The 12,907-nt window shown below is 36.1% G+C and overlaps 1 long non-coding RNA gene across 1 annotated transcript; it reads left to right on the top strand.

The window, feature by feature from the left end:
* Positions 1-362: 362 nt before the first annotated feature.
* LOC147568490 (uncharacterized) lies at positions 363-1,139 on the top strand. The gene is made up of 2 exons (XR_015238256.1): positions 363-497; positions 625-1,139. It is a non-coding gene; the product is annotated as an uncharacterized LOC147568490 (long non-coding RNA).
* Positions 1,140-12,907: the final 11,768 nt, after the last annotated feature.

Raw genomic sequence — 12,907 nt, 5'->3', positions numbered from 1 at the left:
TGAAGTTGTTTCAAGACAGTAATATATCTATTTTTTTTTTATCAATTTCATATAATGCAAACATGATCTTATCTTGTAAAGAATCCTTCAAAACAAATAAACCGTTAATGTTTATATGAGCAAGTAAATCATGTGAATGTATTTATATTTTATCTAAAAAAATATTGCATCAATAATGTTTTTCTATTTCCAAGTGATGCTATCTGATTAGTTAAGTATATCAGGAGGAGTAAGTCAGATTAACCAAAAACGTGCTGAATATATTATCCAAGTTAAGGCAGTTTTCGAGTAAGCATTCTTATCTTCTTCTTCTTCTTCTTCTTCATCCAATAACTGATGCTTCTTATCTGTTATAAATAGAGGTTCCCTTGGGTCATTGATACACACAACTATAACAATTCTAAGATTACATTAAAAATATCTATATATCATGGCAAAAATCTCCTTTTCTTTCTTCGGTTGTTTCCTCTTTGCGTTTATCATCCTCTCTGTTATGGGTAAGCTATCTTTTTATAACTCAGACATAGTATTTTCATTTATATAGGCGGCAGAGCTCCATTACTGGAATCTTGTAGTCAAATATATTAATAGTATTTATGGTTTTATATTGTGTTGACATTGCAGAGATAGGAACGTCGAAGCTAATAAACCCTTGCCCATCCGACTCTGCAATGGCATTAGGACCTAAAGATTGCAAAGGAAAAGGGGACCGCTACTGTGAACCGATATGCCAAAAAGTGGGTACCATAACGAAGTTCACAGCCTCTGGTTGCTGGATCGATGAACCTTGGGACCCAAAGTCAACCTCCTCTTGTGTATGTTGCTACAAATATAAAACAACATCATCTTCCTCCCCGTTACTACTGGACCTGCTTCACAGTTCAGTAGCCAAGTCCAAGCCGACAGAAGAAATACTATCTGCTGAAGGTCATATTGAAGAGATGGTCTGAGTGATGGATACATGGTAAATGCATGGTTTCACAGTGTTACTATGTAGTAAATATGAATAAACAAGTTGAAGGTTAGGATGTTAAGAATAAAATGGAGAAGATCATAATTCTTCATCAGGTATTGTAATCGTGTTATGATATATCTGTGTAATTTCATGAATCAAAATGTTTTGCACTTTCTATTTCGAACATATCTCTTTCTATACCTTTCTAAGGGTACCATATTGTGAAATATGAAAACCTGAGCATGGTGAGTCGAATGGGAAAACGAGAGAGGGATGTTGCCGAGATCTTTATAGAGATAAAGAGAGCCAGAGCTTTTAAGAGAGAAACCTTTAGTGATAAATAATTTTCTCATACATTGATTAAACTGGGTTTACGCGTATTTATACAATCTTTACAACCTATAAGTAAAGTATTTAGAATTTATCTACATACTAATCGACCTGGTCTATGTGACCCAGTCGGATTGGGTAGGCGGGTTGCTACCCATAATACTCCCGTTATGTTGGAGCAGGAATGTCAATGAGACCCAACTTGCCAGTGATCTTCTGAAAGGCTTTTGCTCCAAGCGGCTTCATAGAGATGTTTGCGAGTTGTTCCAAAGTCGGTGTATATTGAAGGAGAATAAGTTTGGATTTAATCTTCTCAAGAACAAATGGCAATCTATCTCCATATGCTTAATTTTGTGAAATACTGGGTTGCAGGCAATATCGAAAGTTGCCTTGTTGTCACAATGTACCGGCATGGAGGAAGAATGAGTGATGTCGTAATCACTCAAGAGAGATTCGAGCCATTGAAACTCGCAAGTGAGAGATGCTAAAGTTTGATATTCCGCTTCAGCAGAAGATCGAGACACAGTTTGTTATTTCTTAGATTTCCAAGATAGAAGATTAGAGCCAAGCGTGGTGAAGAATCTTGTTGTAAAACTTCTAGTCGATGGACAGTCAGCCCGGCGAAATCACTATAACCAGAGATGAGCACCTGCGTAGAGGAGTATTTCTTTACCGATCCTTTTAAGATAATGAAGAACTTGATGATCGGCATTAAGATGAATGTCTGCCAGCTTTTGCATGATTTGACTAAGATTATTTACGACATAACAAATATCAGGACTGATTACTGTTAAATATAGGAGACGACCAATGAGGCGTCGATAAATGGACGGATCGGGTGAAGAGTCAGAATAGTGGTGTTTAAACGAGATTTTTGTTCCATCGGAAAAGGGGACAGAAGTGAAGCCGTGAGACTCGAATATTTTAAATCAAGGATGTATTTACGTTGACATAAGAACATGCCTTGTGCACAACGGAAAACTTCAATTCCTAAAAAATATTGAAGGCGACCGAGATCCTTGAGGGAGAAGGTACAGTCAAGAAAGTTTTTAAATTGGTAATAACACAAGTATCATTACCTGTGATGATGAGGTCATCAACATAGACATGTACATTGATATGAATAGATTTGTTTGAGTAGGTAAAGAGTGAGTAGTCAGTAAAGATTGGACAAATCCGTGAGTATTTAGGATAATCACAAATTAGTATTTAGAGATTATCTAAATACTACTAATTTACGATTATCCTAAATACTACCGTCCGGGTCTTTGTGACCCAGTCGGGTTGATTAGGCTAGTTAATTACCCATAGTACTCTCCCTCAAGTTAGAAGGAATGTCAATGAGGCGCAACTTGTCAATGACGAGCCTCATATGTTAATTTCCACTAGACATCCAACGCTCAATCATATGCTGATGTTGCATATCACTTCTAACTCATAGCGAAGAAGTGACGCAGGAGCATCCGTGCCGGGCTCGTAAAACCTAGAGCCCTTTAGCCATATAGGCTAGTCGGCCAGACAAGTAGTTTTAGGGAAGTTCTAGTTTAGTAAGATTCATAATGAATCCAAATTTAGGAAGTTGCATTATTTCTAGTGTTTCTAGTATTTCTATTATTTAGGAAAGTCCAGTTTGAGTCAATATAGGAAAGTCTAATATTCTATAAAAGGAGGTCCAGTCTGTCTTTATTATTCATGTTGAAGAGAAAACCCGTTGAAGTTGAATAAATTTTAAGTATTTAGAGTTATTTGATCGTTATTTTATCGTTCTTCGTTTACTTTTATTGTTTTCTTTTAATTCCGCTGCGACTACATCAAGTGGTATTCAGAGCCATTTTTTTAAAAATTCGTTACTATAGTTAACCCTGCTGTTCCTGCTACTCCTTCCAAGAGAAGACACCAACTTTCGCTTCCGGATGGGATAACATCAGAGAAAGGTTGACGTTGGCAACAAAGTTAGAAGAAGGATTCGGTGTATACAAAAAAGAAAAGGCCGAAAAATTTCACCGTATCGATCGTCGTTTTGAGCAAATCAGTGAATCCATCGAGAATTTATTAGTTAAAATTGAAGGTATATGTGTCGAAACTCGTCCCCTATTACTACACCAACCCAAACGACTACTGTCATCAATCCCACTTCTTCACAACAACCCACTACACCATTGCCGTTGCACACAGACCCACACGGTCCTTCTCCTCAAAGTTCACCACTCGAGAGTTACCCAACTCACCTTTTCGGTCACACCTTCACTAACCCATGCCCTAGTACACCGATACCATCTCGAGAGTTTTCCGGGTCCCTTTGAAGTTGTTTCAAGACAGTAATATATCTATTTTTTTTTATCAATTTCATATAATGCAAACATGATCTTATCTTGTAAAGAATCCTTCAAAACAAATAAACCGTTAATGTTTATATGAGCAAGTAAATCATGTGAATGTATTTATATTTTATCTAAAAAAATATTGCATCAATAATGTTTTTCTATTTCCAAGTGATGCTATCTGATTAGTTAAGTATATCAGGAGGAGTAAGTCAGATTAACCAAAAACGTGCTGAATATATTATCCAAGTTAAGGCAGTTTTCGAGTAAGCATTCTTATCTTCTTCTTCTTCTTCTTCTTCATCCAATAACTGATGCTTCTTATCTGTTATAAATAGAGGTTCCCTTGGGTCATTGATACACACAACTATAACAATTCTAAGATTACATTAAAAATATCTATATATCATGGCAAAAATCTCCTTTTCTTTCTTCGGTTGTTTCCTCTTTGCGTTTATCATCCTCTCTGTTATGGGTAAGCTATCTTTTTATAACTCAGACATAGTATTTTCATTTATATAGGCGGCAGAGCTCCATTACTGGAATCTTGTAGTCAAATATATTAATAAGTATTTATGGTTTTATATTGTGTTGACATTGCAGAGATAGGAACGTCGAAGCTAATAAACCCTTGCCCATCCGACTCTGCAATGGCATTAGGACCTAAAGATTGCAAAGGAAAAGGGGACCGCTACTGTGAACCGATATGCCAAAAAGTGGGTACCATAACGAAGTTCACAGCCTCTGGTTGCTGGATCGATGAACCTTGGGACCCAAAGTCAACCTCCTCTTGTGTATGTTGCTACAAATATAAAACAACATCATCTTCCTCCCCGTTACTACTGGACCTGCTTCACAGTTCAGTAGTCAAGTCCAAGCCGACAGAAGAAATACTATCTGCTGAAGGTCATATTGAAGAGATGGTCTGAGTGATGGATACATGGTAAATGCATGGTTTCACAGTGTTACTATGTAGTAAATATGAATAAACAAGTTGAAGGTTAGGATGTTAAGAATAAAATGGAGAAGATCATAATTCTTCATCAGGTATTGTAATCGTGTTATGATATATCTGTGTAATTTCATGAATCAAAATGTTTTGCACTTTCTATTTCGAACATATCTCTTTCTATACCTTTCTAAGGGTACCATATTGTGAAATATGAAAACCTGAGCATGGTGAGTCGAATGGGAAAACGAGAGAGGGATGTTGCCGAGATCTTTATAGAGATAAAGAGAGCCAGAGCTTTTAAGAGAGAAACCTTTAGTGATAAATAATTTTCTCATACATTGATTAAACTGGGTTTACGCGTATTTATACAATCTTTACAACCTATAAGTAAAGTATTTAGAATTTATCTACATACTAATCGACCTGGTCTATGTGACCCAGTCGGATTGGGTAGGCGGGTTGCTACCCATAATACTCCCGTTATGTTGGAGCAGGAATGTCAATGAGACCCAACTTGCCAGTGATCTTCTGAAAGGCTTTTGGTCCAAGCGGCTTCATAGAGATGTTTGCGAGTTGTTCCAAAGTCGGTGTATATTGAAGGAGAATAAGTTTGGATTTAATCTTCTCAAGAACAAATGGCAATCTATCTCCATATGCTTAATTTTGTGAAATACTGGGTTGCAGGCATTATCGAAAGTTGCCTTGTTGTCACAATGTACCGGCATTGAGGAAGAATGAGTGATGTCGTAATCACTCAAGAGAGATTCGAGCCATTGAAACTCGCAAGTGAGAGATGCTAAAGTTTGATATTCCGCTTCAGCAGAAGATCGAGACGCAGTTTGTTATTTCTTAGATTTCCAAGATAGAAGATTAGAGCCAAGCGTGGTGAAGAATCTTGTTGTAAAACTTCTAGTCGATGGACAGTCAGCCCGGCGAAATCACTATAACCAGAGATGAGCACCTGCGTAGAGGAGTATTTCTTTACCGATCCTTTTAAGATAATGAAGAACTTGATGATCGGCATTAAGATGAATGTCTGCCAGCTTTTGCATGATTTGACTAAGATTATTTACGACATAACAAATATCAGGACTGATTACTGTTAAATATAGGAGACGACCAATGAGGCGTCGATAAATGGACGGATCGGGTGAAGAGTCAGAATAGTGGTGTTTAAACGAGATTTTTGTTCCATCGGAAAAGGGGACAGAAGTGAAGCCGTGAGACTCGAATATTTTAAATCAAGGATGTATTTACGTTGACATAAGAACATGCCTTGTGCACAACGGAAAACTTCAATTCCTAAAAAATATTGAAGGCGACCGAGATCCTTGAGGGAGAAGGTACAGTCAAGAAAGTTTTTAAATTGGTAATAACACAAGTATCATTACCTGTGATGATGAGGTCATCAACATAGACATGTACATTGATATGAATAGATTTGTTTGAGTAGGTAAAGAGTGAGTAGTCAGTAAAGATTGGACAAATCCGTGAGTATTTAGGATAATCACAAATTAGTATTTAGAGATTATCTAAATACTACTAATTTACGATTATCCTAAATACTACCGTCCGGGTCTTTGTGACCCAGTCGGGTTGATTAGGCTAGTTAATTACCCATAGTACTCTCCCTCAAGTTAGAAGGAATGTCAATGAGGCGCAACTTGTCAATGACGAGCCTCATATGTTAATTTCCACTAGACATCCAACGCTCAATCATATGCTGATGTTGCATATCACTTCTAACTCATAGCGAAGAAGTGACGCAGGAGCATCCGTGCCGGGCTCGTAAAACCTAGAGCCCTTTAGCCATATAGGCTAGTCGGCCAGACAAGTAGTTTTAGGGAAGTTCTAGTTTAGTAAGATTCATAATGAATCCAAATTTAGGAAGTTGCATTATTTCTAGTGTTTCTAGTATTTCTATTATTTAGGAAAGTCCAGTTTGAGTCAATATAGGAAAGTCTAATATTCTATAAAAGGAGGTCCAGTCTGTCTTTATTATTCATGTTGAAGAGAAAACCCGTTGAAGTTGAATAAATTTTAAGTATTTAGAGTTATTTGATCGTTATTTTATCGTTCTTCGTTTACTTTTATTGTTTTCTTTTAATTCCGCTGCGACTACATCAAGTGGTATTCAGAGCCATTTTTTTAAAAATTCGTTACTATAGTTAACCCTGCTGTTCCTGCTACTCCTTCCAAGAGAAGACACCAACTTTCGCTTCCGGATGGGATAACATCAGAGAAAGGTTGACGTTGGCAACAAAGTTAGAAGAAGGATTCGGTGTATACAAAAAAGAAAAGGCCGAAAAATTTCACCGTATCGATCGTCGTTTTGAGCAAATCAGTGAATCCATCGAGAATTTATTAGTTAAAATTGAAGGTATATGTGTCGAAACTCGTCCCCTATTACTACACCAACCCAAACGACTACTGTCATCAATCCCACTTCTTCACAACAACCCACTACACCATTGCCGTTGCACACAGACCCACACGGTCCTTCTCCTCAAAGTTCACCACTCGAGAGTTACCCAACTCACCTTTTCGGTCACACCTTCACTAACCCATGCCCTAGTACACCGATACCATCTCGAGAGTTTTCCGGGTCCCTTTGAAGTTGTTTCAAGACAGTAATATATCTATTTTTTTTTATCAATTTCATATAATGCAAACATGATCTTATCTTGTAAAGAATCCTTCAAAACAAATAAACCGTTAATGTTTATATGAGCAAGTAAATCATGTGAATGTATTTATATTTTATCTAAAAAAATATTGCATCAATAATGTTTTTCTATTTCCAAGTGATGCTATCTGATTAGTTAAGTATATCAGGAGGAGTAAGTCAGATTAACCAAAAACGTGCTGAATATATTATCCAAGTTAAGGCAGTTTTCGAGTAAGCATTCTTATCTTCTTCTTCTTCTTCTTCTTCATCCAATAACTGATGCTTCTTATCTGTTATAAATAGAGGTTCCCTTGGGTCATTGATACACACAACTATAACAATTCTAAGATTACATTAAAAATATCTATATATCATGGCAAAAATCTCCTTTTCTTTCTTCGGTTGTTTCCTCTTTGCGTTTATCATCCTCTCTGTTATGGGTAAGCTATCTTTTTATAACTCAGACATAGTATTTTCATTTATATAGGCGGCAGAGCTCCATTACTGGAATCTTGTAGTCAAATATATTAATAAGTATTTATGGTTTTATATTGTGTTGACATTGCAGAGATAGGAACGTCGAAGCTAATAAACCCTTGCCCATCCGACTCTGCAATGGCATTAGGACCTAAAGATTGCAAAGGAAAAGGGGACCGCTACTGTGAACCGATATGCCAAAAAGTGGGTACCATAACGAAGTTCACAGCCTCTGGTTGCTGGATCGATGAACCTTGGGACCCAAAGTCAACCTCCTCTTGTGTATGTTGCTACAAATATAAAACAACATCATCTTCCTCCCCGTTACTACTGGACCTGCTTCACAGTTCAGTAGTCAAGTCCAAGCCGACAGAAGAAATACTATCTGCTGAAGGTCATATTGAAGAGATGGTCTGAGTGATGGATACATGGTAAATGCATGGTTTCACAGTGTTACTATGTAGTAAATATGAATAAACAAGTTGAAGGTTAGGATGTTAAGAATAAAATGGAGAAGATCATAATTCTTCATCAGGTATTGTAATCGTGTTATGATATATCTGTGTAATTTCATGAATCAAAATGTTTTGCACTTTCTATTTCGAACATATCTCTTTCTATACCTTTCTAAGGGTACCATATTGTGAAATATGAAAACCTGAGCATGGTGAGTCGAATGGGAAAACGAGAGAGGGATGTTGCCGAGAACTTTATAGAGATAAAGAGAGCCAGAGCTTTTAAGAGAGAAACCTTTAGTGATAAATAATTTTCTCATACATTGATTAAACTGGGTTTACGCGTATTTATACAATCTTTACAACCTATAAGTAAAGTATTTAGAATTTATCTACATACTAATCGACCTGGTCTATGTGACCCAGTCGGATTGGGTAGGCGGGTTGCTACCCATAATACTCCCGTTATGTTGGAGCAGGAATGTCAATGAGACCCAACTTGCCAGTGATCTTCTGAAAGGCTTTTGGTCCAAGCGGCTTCATAGAGATGTTTGCGAGTTGTTCCAAAGTCGGTGTATATTGAAGGAGAATAAGTTTGGATTTAATCTTCTCAAGAACAAATGGCAATCTATCTCCATATGCTTAATTTTGTGAAATACTGGGTTGCAGGCATTATCGAAAGTTGCCTTGTTGTCACAATGTACCGGCATTGAGGAAGAATGAGTGATGTCGTAATCACTCAAGAGAGATTCGAGCCATTGAAACTCGCAAGTGAGAGATGCTAAAGTTTGATATTCCGCTTCAGCAGAAGATCGAGACGCAGGTTGTTATTTCTTAGATTTCCAAGATAGAAGATTAGAGCCAAGCGTGGTGAAGAATCTTGTTGTAAAACTTCTAGTCGATGGACAGTCAGCCCGGCGAAATCACTATAACCAGAGATGAGCACCTGCGTAGAGGAGTATTTCTTTACCGATCCTTTTAAGATAATGAAGAACTTGATGATCGGCATTAAGATGAATGTCTGCCAGCTTTTGCATGATTTGACTAAGATTATTTACGACATAACAAATATCAGGACTGATTACTGTTAAATATAGGAGACGACCAATGAGGCGTCGATGAATGGACGAATCGGGTGAAGAGTCAGAATAGTGGTGTTTAAACGAGATTTTTGTTCCATCGGAAAAGGGGACAGAAGTGAAGCCGTGAGACTCGAATATTTTAAATCAAGGATGTATTTACGTTGACATAAGAACATGCCTTGTGCACAACGGAAAACTTCAATTCCTAAAAAATATTGAAGGCGACCGAGATCCTTGAGGGAGAAGGTACAGTCAAGAAAGTTTTTAAATTGGTAATAACACAAGTATCATTACCTGTGATGATGTGGTCATCAACATAGACATGTACATTGATATGAATAGATTTGTTTGAGTAGGTAAAGAGTGAGTAGTCAGTAAAGATTGGACAAATCCGTGAGTATTTAGGATAATCACAAATTAGTATTTAGAGATTATCTAAATACTACTAATTTACGATTATCCTAAATACTACCGTCCGGGTCTTTGTGACCCACTCGGGTCGATTAGGCTAGTTAATTACCCATAGTACTCTCCCTCAAGTTAGAAGGAATGTCAATGAGGCGCAACTTGTCAATGACGAGCCTCATATGTTAATTTCCACTAGACATCCAACGCTCAATCATATGCTCATGTTGCATATCACTTCTAACTCATAGCGAAGAAGTGACGCAGGAGCATCCGTGCCGGGCCCGTAAAACCTAGAGACCTTTAGCCATATAGGCTAGTCGGCCAGACAAGTAGTTTTAGGGAAGTTCTAGTTTAGTAAGATTCATAATGAATCCAAATTTAGGAAGTTGCATTATTTCTAGTGTTTCTAGTATTTCTATTATTTAGGAAAGTCCAGTTTGAGTCAATATAGGAAAGTCTAATATTCTATAAAAGGAGGTCCAGTCTGTCTTTATTATTCATGTTGAAGAGAAAACCCGTTGAAGTTGAATAAATTTTAAGTATTTAGAGTTATTTGATCGTTATTTTATCGTTCTTCGTTTACTTTTATTGTTTTCTTTTAATTCCGCTGCGACTACATCAAGTGGTATTCAGAGCCATTTTTTTAAAAATTCGTTACTATGGTTAACCCTACTGTTCCTGCTACTCCTTCCAAGAGAAGACACCAACTTTCGCTTCCGAATGGGATAACATCAGAGGGATGTAGCCGAGAACTTTATAGAGATGAAGAGAGACCGAGAGCTTTTAAGAGAGAAAATAATAGTGATAAACTTTTTCTCATATATTTATTAAACAGGGTTTACATGTATTTATATAATTAATAATATTAGATCTATACAATCTTTACAAATTATAAGAGCATCTCCAACGCAACACTCAACTTGAAAAACTCAAATTGACAAGTAGGATTACTTAAGTTTTTAGAAAAAAACACTCTCTAATGCAATACTCAACTTGTATTGATGTGACAACAATAAATGTTGAGAAAGAAACCTCAACAATTGAGATTTCTTTTAAGTATCTCAATTGACCCACGTCATTTGTATAATAAAACAGAAGTGGTTTGTGCTGATTGAGACAAACATCCTTTTTTAATTATGGATATTGTCTAGAAACCCTTTGTTATTATAATAAAGTCCTTTTCGAGAGTTTTTTTTGTTGTATTCAACTCTAAATAATCCTCTAACTAATAATTGTCATGTAATATTCCTTTTCTCCTATATCTTAATTTGGAACCTTCACTGTTTGATAAATCTTTCTTTCAACTCATCCATCAATCTTCCACAACTACTTGTACTTCTTATAAAAATAACTCATCCCTCCAAGTTTCCAGAATTTTTAACCTATTATAATTTCTTAATTTTATTTTAATTTGATATTATCGATGCTCTTTTTACCTACGATATATTATGGTAATATATTTTTTCATCATATTAATCGATTTCGAAACAATTAACTTTTTGTGATGTGTTACACAAGATTGCCCGTGCCCTATCCTTGGGCAGGAGTTATACCTAGTCATTTAATATAGGGTTTTTTTTAGCTTACCCCATCAAAATTAATTAGTAATTAAGTTTACTCCATTCAGTGTCGGTAATTGAGCTTACCCCCTTTAATTTAGATTTTTTGTCAAAACTACAAAGGATATGTTTGGTACGTGATAATAAAACCATAAAGTAAATAATATATAAACAAAATCAATCTTTACCAATCATATTCCCGACCAAATCAAACAATAAAATGAAGTAGAATCTCTACTAGGAATCATATTGAAGAATAGTTGTTCTTGTAGTCGCAATTATTTCACGTACGCCAAACATAACATTTGTATTTTTGTCACTAATAGTAAGTCTAAGGGGGTAAACTCAATTACCCATTATTGCAGGGGGTAAACTCAATTACCAATTAGTGACGAGGAGGTAAGCTCAAAAAACCCTTTAATATATTAAAATAAAGACCAAAAGTGAATGTTGAGTTTTTTAAGTGTTGTATTAGAGAAGTTTTTTGAATTGAGTATCTCAATAGTTCCACCTAGGAAAGAGAATCTCAATTCATACTTGACACATTGGATTAATTATGTTTTTGTTAAGTGTTGCATTAGAGATGCTCTAAGTAAGTATTTAGAGCTTATCTAAATACTAATTTGTGATTACCCTAAATAGTAACCGCCTGGGTGTATAATATATCCCAAAAGGTGTTTGGAAGACTGGCCTAACCCATAATTGATCGAATTATATGTAACATCGTTCCATTACTCCCACTGGATCCATCAATATCCATCGGATGTGTTTCTTGGAGTGAGTTGAGAAGCCATTTCACAACTCCTTAGATGGTTATCAAGTTCTTGACTCAAATTTGCACAACTCCAACCTAATCCGATAGCTTATATTTTCTTGCCAAAGTGATTCTTTATTTCGTTTTGTACTTTGTTTGAGCCTTTTCAAACATCTCTGACTTAAACTTTATGACTTGTACGTTTCCATATTTCATAAAATTGTCAGGGTACTGATGCAGCGCGTAGTAGGCAAGAGATTAAAAGTATAGAGATTGCTCCTCTATAATTGATTAAATCAAACAAAACTTTATTCAATAAACTAAGCTCCCTTAACAATGAACATAAAAGGCCTATGTATAGGGTTGAAGTCCTAAAATAATAGAAGTCTAAAATTACTAAAACTCTAAAATATCTAGAATTTAGAAACTGCTAAAAACTAAGAAAATAACCAAAACTGGAAAACTGCTAAAAACTAGGAAATCTTCTCTAAAGCAACTAATATTTTGAAACTAATAAAACTAAGAAAATATAGAATTCGGAAACTACTAAAACTAGAAAATCTTCCTCTAGGTCATCCAATCCCTGACTTGTCATGATCCCACTTAGCATAAAATTGTAATGATATTTTGTCAGCTGCATCATCCTCCCCGGGTTGGAAAGAATTCGACCTCGAATTTGAATCGTCCTGGTCCGAATCATCTTCTGAATATGGTAATAAGTGCTTGACATTTAAAACATCGGACACATGACTTGGCAATTTCAGACAATAAGCATTCAGATCAATCTTCTCAAGTATCTCCAGTGGTTTGATTTGCCTTGTTGATAACTTGTCATATTCACCTACTGAGAATCTACCTTTAGTTAAAACGACCAAAACATATTCGCCCTGCTCATACTCCACGTGTACCTCTGGACTTATCCTATAATGATCTCTATTTGGTAAAG

This window comes from Eschscholzia californica, unplaced genomic scaffold (assembly GCF_041429995.1).
Source record: "Eschscholzia californica isolate CP2 unplaced genomic scaffold, dmEscCali1.0.p SCAF_1, whole genome shotgun sequence".
NCBI lineage: Eukaryota > Viridiplantae > Streptophyta > Magnoliopsida > Ranunculales > Papaveraceae > Eschscholzia > Eschscholzia californica.
Note: the sequence above shows the minus strand (reverse complement) of the source record. Positions and strands in the feature narration are given on the sequence as shown.